At 38.5% G+C, this 15,409-nt stretch overlaps 1 protein-coding gene across 1 annotated transcript in view; it reads right to left on the bottom strand.

The window, feature by feature from the left end:
- Positions 1-15,409, bottom strand: part of mtnr1aa (melatonin receptor 1A a) — a 90,369-nt gene that overhangs the window by 13,368 nt on the left and 61,592 nt on the right. The window lies entirely within an intron of this gene.

Raw genomic sequence — 15,409 nt, 5'->3', positions numbered from 1 at the left:
ACTGATAACAAGGTAACAAGACAATAAACCAATGAAAACAAGACACATGAACATGGAGGGAAACATGAAATCACATGACCAGGGGACCACATGACAAGTTCACATGACAAGGAAACAGGAACAAACATGGCATGGACAAAACACTTATAACCCTGACATAAACTTAATTACTTTTAAATACACAAATTGGGTAACACATTTCTAAAACAATATTATTTGTAAGGCTGGGAGATTTAACGTGTTAATTTCAGCGATTAATAGTTGACTGTTTAACGTGTTAAAAAATAACGCAATTACTGTTTTTCCCCACTTCCTGTTGCTACAATTGGCATATATACTGTACATTTCCAAGAGGTACACCCTCGACTCATAGTCTGATAGTGTGGAGCAGTGCACGTTTATTCATTACGCAAGCATAATAAACATGGGAGCGGATTTACTGGCAAGCTGCCGTATCTCTTTGTATTGCCTGAAAACGTTTACTTACTGCATTATTACTGAACCAGTAGCGAGACTGAGCAAAAGAGACTTAACGGCAGCCAGAGAAAATAACAGTTTTGAGATTTTCAACAAATTAAACTTCAGCATTCAATCTGTTTTATATCTGTATGTATAGTTTGTAATAATGCATTGGAAATTTACACTTAAGTTTATCTTGCCAACAAAGCTTGATATGAATTGAATCTGCCCATTTGATCCTATTATTAAAAAGTCCACTGGAAAATGACAGAAGATTTTGCCCAACTTCAAATTACAGAATGCCCACTGATTTTATGGCATGTATAAATATACTTGTATCAAAGATTTATAATGGTAAAAAATCTGTCTAGTTTATCTCCATCCTCAAAAAACTAAAATAATTCAAATAAATGATGACTAACCAATTTCTCGCAAGTTCATTGAGACAAAGTATAAAGTAAATAAACAGTATTATGATTATATTTTAATGTTTGTTTTAATGTAACATTTACAATGATTAATCGCAATTAATCACAGAAAAATGTGATTAAATTGATTCACAACCCTAATTATTTGTTTATAATACATATACAATATGAACTATAAATATTGACATTATTTTGAATTCTGTGAAAAATGTTTTAGAAAGTAACTGAAAAGTAATTAGTAATGTGATTACTTTTTCAAGAAAGTAATCAGCCATTAATCTGATAAAAATTTTCAGAGAAGTAATTACTTTTTGAGTAACTTAGTTAACACTGTCCAACATGCAGGTGAATAAATGATGACAAGAGTTTTCGCTGTGGGTGAACTATTCCTTAAAAGGTATTGCTGATCTCTAGCTGAATCTGAACCTCTACCTATCTAAATATTTACTACACAAGTCTGTTTTAAATCTCCCAGCAGTCAGGGTTTGTCTTAGACTCTGGACCTCAGATGGGGCCATTACAGGTTAGGTTCTGATGCGCACTGACAGCTGAGGTTGCTTGGGTTGTCTCCATGATGACTTTCTCCGGTGCACTCAGCTTGTTTGTGACTAAGAGGGAAAGATGATGGAGGCTAGGCAGCCTTCTTCCATGTGTACAGAAGGAGGATTGGAAGAAATCAAAGAATTGTCCTTGACAAAGTCAGACTGTCAAGTCTCTGGGGAATGTAAAGCCATTGGCTTGGCTTTGCTGCCAATCCAACAGTTTGGGTTATCAGACCGATTAAGGTGTCACTCAAACTATTTTATTTCACTTACAGGGAGATAGGACTCTGGCTCTAGCAAGACATTCCTCTTTTCCCCTATTACTCTTTCCAGTTGGGTCCCAAACTCCTTTCCAGGATTGTTTTCTCTTGTGGGATTTCAGAATGTGGACTGCCTGACAAGTGACAGAAGTGTATTACTGAACAGATACCTCTAGTAGAGTGGCCAATGGAGTCTCAGTCCTTTTAATGAGCACGGGACTGCCCTTAAACAAATGGACTCTGACATTTCCTCTCACCACTAAACACTCCATAATCTTCCAGCCTTAGCGATTCACATTAACATGTGAATATCATCTTCTCTTTTCAGGGCTTTTCATCTTATGTATGGAATGGTCATCGCAAATGTTAAAGGTCAGGGCTGCTTCAGGCATGCCCCAACTAGTCAGGAGCAGCCAATATCCTAGTGATGGCATGTTGGCTCAATTAGACAGGAAAGCCTAGGGTCAGAGCTCGGGAAGGCATGGGTCAACAGGTCACCATTTCGACAAGGTCAAAATGGGATCCACATTCCCTTCCTCCCTTCCGGCAGGTCATTATGCATAACCTTCAGGATAATGTATGTTAATGTATGTTAAACACCTCACGAATATAAATACATTTCAATATGTCAAGGCGTGCCATTTTACAGATGCATCAACAGAGGAAGACAGTAGTGTAATTGCATGCATACATTACATTTACACACCACTACTTTACAATTAAGATTCTAAAAAAGTGCAGAAATACATTACCATAAATGTCACTCCACTTTACATATAAACAATGTTCTAGATCACTTCACTTCTGCTTTTAAGATGGGAAAAGTCTTTCAAATTGATTTGAGTGAAAAGTTTTTTCTAATGGATTCCACGACCTGAGCATGTAAACTTCAAGCATACTAGCATGACCAAATTTAATTCAATAACATGCCTTTTCTGCATGAATCGGCAACCGTCTTGTGGATGGTTAAGTAACTCTTCAATTCTCTGCATGACATAGCACAGAATTGCACCTTAAGAGGGCCTCTTTGTGTGGGTGTAAGTCAATAAAAGAGTGAGATTACTTAACACTACATTGATAAACAGTAAAAGCATAGAAAATAGACCTTTGTCAAATTGAAATGCTAATGACTCGAGTGGAAAGCAGCCAATGGGCTGCTCTGAATGTAACTTTTACAATGGCTCCAATTACTGTCAATAAATTGAAAACTTCTAGGTCAGAGATGCCCAAACTAAGGCCCGCGGGCCAACTGACCTTTGATTTGGCCCGCCTTGACGTATATGACAAGAGTGGAAAAAACTGAAATAAATAAATAAATAAATAAATGTTATTGACGCAGCTTTTCATTGCATTAATTTAGCAGATTGCAGAGTAATGTTTTTTGTTTAATTAAATCATAAAGGAGGGGAACCAGGGCAACTTTAATATTTTAATATAATACAGATTGCAGAGTCTGAAATTCAGCTAATAATTCCCACAATTTCCACAATCATAATGTGGGAAATTCCTGCACACTTTTATTCACTTTACAGTGCAGCTGCAAATTAGTAAACTAATAGATACAGATGAACAAATCAAATCAATAAACTTGTTTTTGTATCAAACTGTAGCTGTGTGAGTAAATCCACTCTGTCTTTCACTTTCTCTCTCGTGCAGATGTCAGAAGTGTAAGCGCACATGCAGTGAGAAAGTGCTTTGTCGCATAAATACTGAACATATACAGATGTATAAACGTTTCTAAACCTGTTAATTCAACATGCAAATGCCGTTATACCACGTCTTTGTAAGCGAGCGATGTGATAAAACGATATCGTTCCTGTTTATAATCAACAAAGCTGTTAACATTGTAAGTGCATGACAGCGAACGCATTTCATATCTTGGTGCTCCCTCATTATTCATAATACAGCATATTTGCAAGCAAGTCAGAAATAGTAATAATGCTTTGCGTGATGTACCAGCTGCATGGTGAAGAGAAACACCCCTGAATCCCCTGCAATCTGACATAGTTCCAAATTAAAATATCCATCGCGTTCTTCATTTGAATTTTTGCTGAACATTATTTGTTTCGTGCCATCCGTTGTGCAGATATTCCTGAGTCAGTGGAGGATGCTCGCACCATAAACGCGCACAGGCACTCCGGCCACTCCACTTCTCATGCTTTGCATCAGTTCAGTGTATAAAATTAAACAGTTTAAATTAAAGTATTTCACAAAAAATGATGATGGAGTCATAAGGCTAGAAAAAAATTACCTTTGTAAAGGTAAAAAAATGCTATGTTGTTATAATGCAATGTTCTCTTTTGGCCCATGGCCCTCAATCAAGTTTGATTTTTGGCCCTTCGTAGGAAAAAGTTTGGGCACCTCTGCTCTGGGTTTTCAGTTAATTATCAACCACTTAATCTCCATTTTCAGTACCCACAGAGGACTGTGTTCCCTTAATGTGTTTCTCTCTGAAGAAAAAGGACAGGGAACCTGTGACAGAAATAGTCTTCTATTTTTTTCTTTCCTAATGCTGATTACTGTGTCAGCAAAAGCCCTTTCACCTATGCAGTCTACCATAGTGGAGCCTGACTCAAGTTATTAGATTTGGGCTGATACTGATATCATGTTTATGTACGAGAAAGGCAGTCAGACAGTAACGATGAACTACTTTTGTCCCTCACTCTCTCTCTCTCTCTCTCTTTGTATATGTGATGGGAAAATCTGAGACTGTCTGAAAACAAAAGGAGCACTTTGATGGCTGAGTTTGAATATTAACCCTTTCATACGTGCCGTCACACATAAGTGACGGTTAATATCTGGGCCCCGCAGAGTAGCGTCAAACATATGTGTTTCTGCAACAGCCAGTTATGTTACAAGCTGCCGGATTCAAATCGGCTTTCGTGCTGACACAGGCTGCACTGGTCAAGCGTCTGTAATTTATATTCGCTTTAACAGTTACTCATACAGTCTTTTAAACTACAGAATACATTTATTTTATATACACTTTATGGCCAAAAGTTTGTGGACACCCCCTTCTAATTAACGAATTTGGTTACTCCATTAAATCCAGTAAAGAAAAATCTTAATGTTTCCTTATGTAATGGCTTGGGCTTTGTGTGCTTCCAAATTTGTGGCAACTGTTTGGGGATAGCCCTTTTCTGTTCCAGCATGACAATGCCCCTGTGAACAAAGTGAGGTCCATAAAGAAATGGTTACTGTGTCTGGCGTGGAAGAAATTGACTGGCCTGCACAAAGCCCAGACCTGAACCACACTGATCACTTTTGGGCTGAACTGGAACAGCCATGTTACTACATATAGTATAGTGGAAAGCCTTCCCAGAAGAGTGGAAGCTGTTATTACAGCAAAGGGGGAAATTGATGCCTAAGGTTTTGAAATCAAATGTTCATCAAGCACATATGGTGTCCACAAACTTTTGGCCATATAGTGTATATACATCCAACTCGTCACCAAAGTTCCATGATAAAAAGTTTACAGCTCTTATACGCACAGTCAATACATCAAACTTGATCTTCCTCTGATGCATGCTGCCATTTGTTAACATTAGTAGTGGTTTTTATTCATCAAACAAACAGCTACTCAAAGAGTCTTTTCAAGCACATAATATATTTATTTTATGTAACAAACAGCCTAATTGTCACCAAAGTACCACGATAACTGTTCACAGCTTGTATATGCACAGCCATCGTATCTAAACGTGATCTTCCCATGCATGCAGCCACGTCTACTTATTAGGTGCAGATGCGGTTTTCATTCACTCAAACAGTCTTTTCAGGCATATAATACATTTGTTTTCTGAAACAGACAGCTAAACTCTTACAAAAGCACCACGATAACAGTTTAAAACTCGTATACTAACAGTGAAATCATGCTGATTGAGCGTGATTATCCAATGCAGACAGCCAAGTCTGTTTACGTTAGCGCTTGTCACACACACATACACACAAACTTGTTTTCATATAATTGTGGGGACTCTCCATAAACTTCCATGCATTTTATGGATTTTATACAGATCTAACGATAATTTCTATCCCCTAACCCTAAACCTAACCCTCACAGAAACCTTTTTGCATTTTTATGTTTTCAAAAAAACATCGTTTAGTATGTTTAATATGCCATTTCCCTGGCTGGGCCCCACAAGGTAGGTGATCTCAGGTTTTACTATCCTTGTGGGAACATTTGGTCCCTACAATGTAATATAAATATGTACACACACACACACACACACACACACACAAACACACAATGTCTGAGAAGTCAAATAGTGCATATAGGCAAACCGGACTGCTGATATTATTTGTTCATTTGTTTTTTACAGCTATAAAAATGAAATAAATAAAACAAATACAGTACAGCAGACAAAACTCATTTGTTCACATGTTTACTATATTATATACAGTATTTTATTTTAAAATTAAATAAATAAATAAAATACTCCTTTACACTCTGCCCACCTCTACCAGCTGTGCAGTGTCATGTGCAAAAATAATTCGCTCCAGGGGGCACTGCAGGGGAATTTAGACCCTACTCATGAAAAGGTTAATAACAGTATTCTGCCTCATGTCACAGTTAGTCAACGTTCTGTTCATAAGGACTCTTATTTTGATATGGTTATTGTCTTCTGTTATTACCACAAACTTCATTTCCCATGTTGAACTGCCCTCATCACAGCCATCTGTTCCCCATCTTCCTCACCAGTTCCCTATTCCCTCATCAAGCACCAGTTTGTATATATACCCTCTAGTTTTTATCACTCTTTGTCAGTTCTTATGTTACCTAATACGTAACCTTGTATGTTCCTAGATCATTGTTAATGTGTTTTTTATATTGTTTGGTTCTTTGTATATCTCCACGTTGTTTTGTATAACCTTCATCACCTATATTAAAAGCCTGCGTGTAGATCCATCGTCTCCCATCTCATCTCTGCTTCAAACCGTGACAGAAGAACTGACCTCAAATGGATCCAGTGGCTGTTAAGATTCTCCTCCTCATGCAAGGGGACCGTCCAGTGGAGGATCATGTCTGTGAGTTTCTCGAACTGGCTAATTTAGTGCACTATGATGACCGCATTCTGGTGATTTTCTTCAGAGCCGGTCTAAATAGTGTACTAAAGACATGGATGTCTCCGGCGGATCCTCACTGGACACTGTGGGAATACGTGGATGCGGCTCTTGGAACTTTGTGTCTCACCTTTTACGCCCCCACAACCTGCCACGGCCCCTTGCTCCAGGCCTGCCACAGCCAACGAGCCTACACCTGCCACGGCCAACGAGCCAGCACTGCAAGCCTCGTCCGCCCCAGAGCCAGTGCTGCAAGCCTCGTCCGCCCCAGAGCCAGCGCTGCAAGCCTCGTCCATCCCAGAGCCAGCTCTCACTGCGCTATTAGATCTGGAGTTGGTTCCCATCCTTGTGCCCACCCTGAGTACTCTTCCTCCTTGGCTGGTTCCGTCCAGCCCCTTGACTCCGCTGGTTCCATCCAGCATCATGGACTCGCTGGTTCCGTCCAGCACGATGGCCCTTCCTCCTCCGCTGGTTCCGTCCAGCACGATGGCCCTTCCTCCTCCGCTGGTTCAGTCCAGCACGATGGCCCTTCCTCCTCTGCTGGTTCCATCCAGTACGATGGCCCTCACCTCCTGACCCTGTCCCTGCCCTGGGGCCGCCCCCCAGGCCTCCTGTCCCTAACCTGTGGCCACCCCCCAGGCCTTCTGTCCCTGCCCTGTGGCCGCCCCCCAGGCCTCCTGACCCCGTCCCTGCCTTGTGGCCGCCCCCCAGGCCTCCTGACCCACTCCCTGCCCTGTGGTCGCCTCCCTGGCCATCAGATCATCTGTAGATTCCTCCTTGGCCTCAATATAGACCCCTGGACCCTTCCTTGTCATCTGCCTCATCCTGCCCTCCTCATCCGTCTTTGGGCACCAGGAGTCACCCTTTGGGGGGGTTCTGTCACAGTTAGTCACCATTCTGTTCATAAGGACTCTTATTTTGATATGGTTTTTGTCTTCTGTTTTTAGTTTGCCACAAACTGCATTTCCCATGTTGCACTGCCCTCATCACAGCCATCTGTTCCCCATCTTCCTCACCTGTTACCTGTTCCCTATTTCTTCATCAAGCACCAGTTTGTATATATACCCTCTGGTTTTTATCACTCTTTGTCAGTTCTTATGTTACCTAGTATGTTCCTAGATCGTTGTTAATGTGTTTTTTATATTGTTTGGTTCTTTGTATATCTCCACGTTATTTTATATAACATTCATCACCTTCATTAAAAGCCTGCGTGTAGATCCAACGTCTCCCATCTCTGCTTCAAACCGTGACACCTCAGAGGTTCACATATACAGGCTAAAAAGAGAGAGTGGATGTATTGATTGAAAGTGAATTTTATTTAGGCAACTGAATAGAAATTGTTTTTTTTTTTACTGTCACAGCCTTTTCTGCATGAATGAATATGTCCCCCAAGGACACAGATGCAAAGCCAAGGTCAACTAGTTTTCAGTCATTGGGTATAGTGCTGCACTCAGAGGCAACAAGGTGTTACATGAAGGACTGTGTGCACAATTATCTGCCTGATTAACTCTCTTCAGCAAACAGTGTTCATATTCAAAGACCCCAACTCTCCAACCATAACGCTGCCAGTGTGGAGTTAAACTGAGAGACAAGGGCACACATATTAACAAATTAGCATGTGCACACACTCACACCACAGTACAGTATGAAACTGCAGATGCCAGAAGCATGTTTAGTATTAGATTTATACATTAGAATTACCTTAGCAAGGTTTTAGATAATATGACATGATTTCAAACACTGTGGAGCGAATTCACTAAACAGCTGTGCGAGGTTTTTGTTTTTACTAAATTCAATTTCAGTTTCTTAAAAAGATAAATCAAAAAATATGTTTGACAGCATGGCATACAATTAAAATGTCTTTTAGTAGTCTAAATTTAGCTATAACTTTAAGCATTAAACCACTGATAATATTATAGTAACAATGCACCTTAATACAGTGATACCATGGTATTTTTGTGACTGTTATCATACTGTGAAAATCATATACCATTTCACTCCTACTTACAGGTGTCTTCAAAATATTTGGAAAGATGTGTTCACAGATGTTTTCTCACCTAATTCGGGTTAATTGATTAATTAATCTATTTATAATGAACCTGTGCACATGTAGCGCTCAATCAAATGCTCAAAGCAAATTTAGCATGTTCCTCTTATCTAACACCGTGATTCAAATAATCTGACATAAAAAAAATTGAAATGGGGGGGGCCTGGGTAGCACAGTGGTAAAAGACGCTGGCTACCACCCCTGGAGTTCACTAGTTCGCTAGTTCGAATCCCAGGACATGCTAAGTGACTCCAGCCAGGTCTCCTAAGCAACCAAATTGGCCCAGTTGCTGGGGTGGGTAGAGTCACATGGGGTAACCTCCTTGTGGTCGCTATAATGTGGTTCGTTGTCAGTGGGGCATGTGGTGAGTTGAGCACAGATGCCGCAGTGGATGGTGTGAAGCCTCCACACACGCTGTGTCTTCGTGGCAATGCACTGAACAAGCCACGTGATAAGATGCACGGGTTGATGGTCTCAGACGCAGAGGCAACTAGGATTCATCATCCACCACCCGGATTGAGGCAAATCACTACACGACCACAAGGACTTAAAAGCGTACTGGGAATTAGGCATTCCAAATTGGGTGAAAAAGGGGAAAAATCCCCCAAAAATAAATAATTTTTGAAATGGGTCACCAGAACCAGGATCAAGAAACATACAGTTTACTTTCTGGAATAAAAGCAGCCCCTGGCTTCTGTGTGTTACGGTTATTAGAGCAGTGGGGAAAATTGTGTTGCACTCTAAGTGAATAACAGATAAGAATGTACAGGGTAACTGCTGACAGTAGAGCAAGGAGAAGTCAAGCATGCCTTTTTAAACATTTCTCTTATTCATTGTGTGTGTGTGTGTGTGTGTGTGTGTGTGTGTGTGCGTGTACTGTTAGGCCACAGGCTGAAGAGCTGAGTGTATTATGAGGGTCAGGACAAAAGTTTTTTTTTCATTTCACTTCATCAGCTCTACAGAGAGTACTGCATATGGGTCTATTCAGCACGCACACACACAACACATACATCTGATACTAATGACACAAAATAACTAATGCGCTCAGTGGCCACACACATTTCCACATACACTAACTAGCTTTCAAAAATGAGCCTAAAATGGCACAAACGCACACACACACGTACCCATATTTTGTACCCAGTGATTGTTTTAAATAAAGGTCAATTATAATTTAGACCGATTAACCCCAACTTAAACCTTAACCCTACCCTGCCCTTAAAAGTAAATATTAAACATTTAAAAAAATAAAATAAAAGATGTTTAAGGACCCTTTTCACATTTCCGGATTCAGACTTTTTATTATTAGTAGTAGTAGTAGTAGTAGTAGTACTATAATTAATGCCAGGTAATATAACACAGAGAATAATGTTATAGATTAAATTATCATGATGTCACATCAGGCAACCATGCTATATATGTGTATATATGTAGCTTCTTTTTAAACTATCAACAAAACAAGTTTGAACTTGGTTCAATAGGAATGTATTATTATATTGGACATGTAACAGGTTGATGAAAACACATATTCACACATTTAATTTACTTCTAAATCCTGAGAAATGTGGCACAATGAAATGAAAACAACCATGAGATATACAATATGAGCTTTTAATGCTTAAATTATTTGTCTACTTACAGTAAATAATAATATTTGACTTCAAAATCATCATTCAAAATTCAAACCAATTAACAGCTGTTTTCAATTAAACATGTACTGTACTTACTGCAGTAAAAAATAAATGCAAAGAAATTATTTTAGAAGTATAACATTATTTTTATTTGCATAACCTTTTACAAACAGTAGCCAATGCACTGTGATGGTGGAGACGGGGTTTTGTTCCTCCCATTAGATTATATTTGTCCTCATATCTGTCACAACGATTGTACTTTGAAAATTAAAAACAGCTCTTTGCGAAAAGAGTTTGGGTGATTCCTTCATGAAAAGTTCAAGTCTACCAACAGAAGCTACACGGTAAGTGGGTCTTATTAGAGCAGATGCGATAACAATGATGGTGATTCATGAAATGTCATAAATTATGTCAAATCCTGAGTTTTTCCCGATCCAACGATCCTGATGGCCAAATTTCCAATAATCTGGTAACGGGGTGTTTCAACACTGTTTGGGCTTTTTTTGCTCAATTTAAATGAAGCGCCCATTGACAACACTTTTTTTCTGTGGTGGCAAAAGAACCCGGAAATGCTGGAGTCGAGCGTTTTTAAAAAGTAACATTTAAAAAGTAGATTTACACAACTAGTAAGGCAGAAACGTATCATCAGAATCTTTGAAAAGGGTTCATTTAGTTTTCTAAATTTAGATTTCATTATGAACCACCACTTTTCTCTTTGAGATCATTCCCAAAAAAAAAGCTTTGTCTAATTGATCTATTTTTTGAATGCTTATTGGGTTAAAATAATATAAAAAAAAAATAATATATATATATATACACCGATCAGCCACAACATTAAAACCACCTGCCTAATATTGTGTAGGTCCCCCTTGTACCGCCAAAACAGTGCCAACCCGCATCTCAGAATAGCATTCTGAGGTGCTATTCTTCTCACCACAATTGTACAGAGCAGTTATCTGAGTTACCGTAGACTTTGTCTGTTCAAACCAGTCTGGCCATTCTCTGTTGACCTCTCTCATCAACAAGGCATTTCCATCCACAGAACTGCCGCTCACTGGATGTTTTTTGTTTTTGGCACCATTCTGAGTAAATTCTAGAGACTGTTGTGCTAGAAAATCCTAGGAGATCAGCAGTTATAGAAATACTCAAACCAGCCTGGTGCTGTTTTGGCACCATGAGGGGACCTACACAATATTAGGCAGGTGGTTTTCATGTTGTGGCTGATCGGTGTATCTCTCTCTCTCTCTCTCTCTCTCTCTCTCTCTCTCTCTCTCTCTCTCTCTCTCTCTCTCTCTCTCATATATATATATATATATATATATATATATATATATATATATATATATATAATTATGTGTATACAATTTTAATATAATTGATTAACTTCTAGGGATGTTGTCAGCAAATTGCCCCAAAATATAGCTTGGTAAGAAACACACACATGTCCAATGGTCAGAATGCACTAAGGTCATCTGAAATGGAGATCACTAAGGGTCATACGGAACAATACAGTATCTGTTGCCCTTTTTTGCTGCTGTGAGTAATGGTTGTGATTTGGGTTGGATAAGTTCCTAGAAAAGCTTTAAGCACATTTATTGGCCATAAACAATAAATAAAACACTTGTTTTCAAAACATTCCTTGGTATGAGTCCATGATTTCAGGACAATCAACCTTAAAGTGGTGCTCAGTGTCAGGAGGTTGGGAGTAATTCCCACTCCAAGTGAGGAGTTTTATGATGCAGCTCACTTGAGGAAAAGGTACATCATAACAGCTGCAGTAAATCTCAGTGGTTGAAGGGGCTTAGAAATTGAAAAATGTCCATTACTCCAAGGTACTCTCAATTTCCAGTCTTTACATCACACGTAATTGACTTTTGATGTGCTTGCAGTGTGTGTGCGATCGTGTGTGTATGTGTGTGCACGTGTAGTGAAGATAAGCGGATCACGACACCAGAAAAAAAAAGAAATTCTTTTTACCTACAAGCACACACATATAACATAAGAACATGTATGTGCTCTGAAACAAGTAGCTAAGCAATCAGTTCCTTTATCAAGAGAGGCAACACCTTCCATGTACCATTAGCTTCTCTGGAATCACCATCAATAGGGAAATATCAGAAGAGGCATGGCTAGAGCTTTGGCCTGGTGCCCAATATAAGGCTTGATCAGCAATTGTATGCCTGTGTGTGTGATGGTGTGAAGGTTTATGACCTGCCTTCAGGCAAAGAAAAGAAAGCTATTGCAGTCTTCATAACTGCTAGATCAGGTACTGGTATTTTTTTCACTAGACAAACAGAAGCTGTTACAAAAAAGGATCTGACAACCAAAAACTGTTGCTCAAATTTGGGAACGATTACATCAGAATAAAGGAATTAATCCCCTAATATAGGAATTCCATCATTCAAGATTCAGTCAGTATGGTCTGACCTTTATTATTTTAAATGCCATGGTAAGGATTCTTATACAATAGTTCTGGACCTCCAAACAACGGTGTGATGCATCATTGGAGAAATGAACTAGCTAGTCACGACTGTTTCCTGAAATCGTAAAACCTATTTAGCACAACCGTCGTTCCAACCCTGTTGGTTCAATAATATAGAGCTGTCATTTATGCCGTTAAGCAGGGAGTGGAGTAATAATGTCTGTGGAGATCAAATGGATATCAAATTAAAATAGCTTATTTACACGTTCACCATAATGCCGTTTAATGCGAAAAGGCTGCTGTAGACATGAAAGGGCGTGCACTGTTTAATTCAACATATGCATTGCACTGCAATAGTGGGGTTTCCCTCTATATAAGTCTTTGGGATACACTTGACACACTTGAGCACATATGAACATGGGAACTCTTCAAAAATATAAGAACTTCACTTATGCGTTAACATGGACACATAAGCCATGTTCTCCGACAGAAAATGTGGGTGCTAATGCACTTTCCCTTAACTGGCTTTAATCCCTTAAACAGCGTAAGGCTGCATTCGCGTTTTACATGACGTTTTGGAACAAAGCTTTCTGCAAAACCCCAGAATAAGCTGTACATGTAAACTTGGTCAAAGTCTTGACAGAATTAAAGATATTTACAGTATGGAATAAAAATATAGAACAAAGTCAAATGATGTCTACACAGCAAACTAACAAGGAACAATGCATCTAACCACAGGTAAAGAGCTGTAGTTCCAACCACACAATTTTTGGATGCTGTCTGCGAATGTTCGTTGGAACTACGGTTTCAGGAAACACCACATCGTTGAACTATGTTGGTAACAATGGAATTAGCGGCCATAGTTGGCTAACGAAGCATTTGGGAAACAAACCCCAGCCCTGATGAAAACATTTTTAACATAACTTTTTAAAGGTTCACAGTGTTAAAAGTGCTTGAAGTTAAAGAGACTCCCGAATAAACAGAAAAAAATCTGCATAAAATGATCTGCCAACCAAAAATCGAGTCAGCACAGTCTAACCTTTATTATGCAAAATGTCATAAAAAAAAAGATTATTATTACCCTAATTAAAACAAACCTTCTAAAAGCCAGTTCACAAAAAAACATGAATTTTGAATTATGAAATTTCCAACTTTTCAAATAATTGTAAACAGGATTGGCACATAAAAAAGGACTGGCAATTTTCTTTGGTGATTGTTTTAGATTGAGGCGTAGAAGTAAAAGACTTAAGAGGTTTAATGTACAGATAGAATAAGATCTGCTCTAATAAACATGTTCTGCTACAATTCTATAGCCTCTGCAACATTTCATGACTCAAGCAAACCCTTAAGCCTTATTTGAAAAAAGTCACGATTCAGTTAAAGCTAAAGACTCAGTAGGAGGAGAACAGCAGCCAAGCAGCAAAAATTCCTATAGCATAAGAATATTTCCATTAAGTGCAAAAAAAAAAAAAAAATTATTTTTTTTATTTTTTATAACCTACCCATTTTTAGATGATATACAATGTATGAGGTGGCTCGAAGGCTTTTCCTGAACATCCACACATTATCTCAATTCAAGATGCACTGTGTCGTACAATGGGTGAGATTGCAAAGCCAACAAGATAAGGGTTTTTGTGTTTGTATTCTAAGTCCCAATAAATTTTTCAGGGAGATGATGTTATTATTTTATTTTTTTTTAATTAATAAGAGAGCAGACCAATCTAGAGGGCAGACAAATTTATTTGGACAGTTGTAAATTAATGTTTCGAATCAAACACACCTCAACTGAGCATGGAACATCTCACAACCATGCAACCAGGTCAAACATAATTACATAATACAAAATAACATTTTCGTTTTTAGAATTTTCTAAATATTTACAGCTTGCACATTTCTGAGACAGTGAACTGTCTGAACCTAGACTTGACTGGTTTTTACAGTGTTGTAATCTTAGGAATTTGTTATGTGGTGTGCACTTTCAAATTGTTGCAGCCTTGATACTCAACAACACTTAAACAGGGCTGGGTAAAAAAAAAAAAAAAGAAAATCAGACTAATCGTGATCTTCATTTGAACGATACCATTATCGATTCTTAATATCCTAAGATTGATAATCATAACCCTCTACAATATAGTATAGTGGCAAAGAAGTTTAGCACTGATATCCTTTCACTGTGTGTTGAGAGTAAAAGTTTGGTTTGACTCAGTCCTGTAACGTGTCCAAAGATGAGATCCACGCAATCGATTTGTCGTTGAATATTGTCTCTTAATAACCTTTGTTTCAGTTGTTGCTCAAAAACAACAAAAAAGAAACATCTAACTTGAATCACACCACGATGTCGTGAGACTCAACTGTGAGACACTTGTTGTGCTGCCACAACACTTTAAGAGACAGTACCGATTCAGCACTTAATCTATCAACTTGTAAATAGTAAAAATTATGCATGTATAAAATATAAATGTAAAATATTTATTTGCAATATAATATGTGCAATAAGACATCAGTTTTGTTGATGGAATACGTGGAATTTTTAAAAAGCTAAAATGTGACTGAAATTAT

This window comes from Myxocyprinus asiaticus, chromosome 7 (genome assembly GCF_019703515.2).
Source record: "Myxocyprinus asiaticus isolate MX2 ecotype Aquarium Trade chromosome 7, UBuf_Myxa_2, whole genome shotgun sequence".
NCBI classification, from domain to species: Eukaryota; Metazoa; Chordata; class Actinopteri; order Cypriniformes; family Catostomidae; genus Myxocyprinus; species Myxocyprinus asiaticus.
This window is presented reverse-complemented; position numbering and strand designations above follow the sequence as displayed.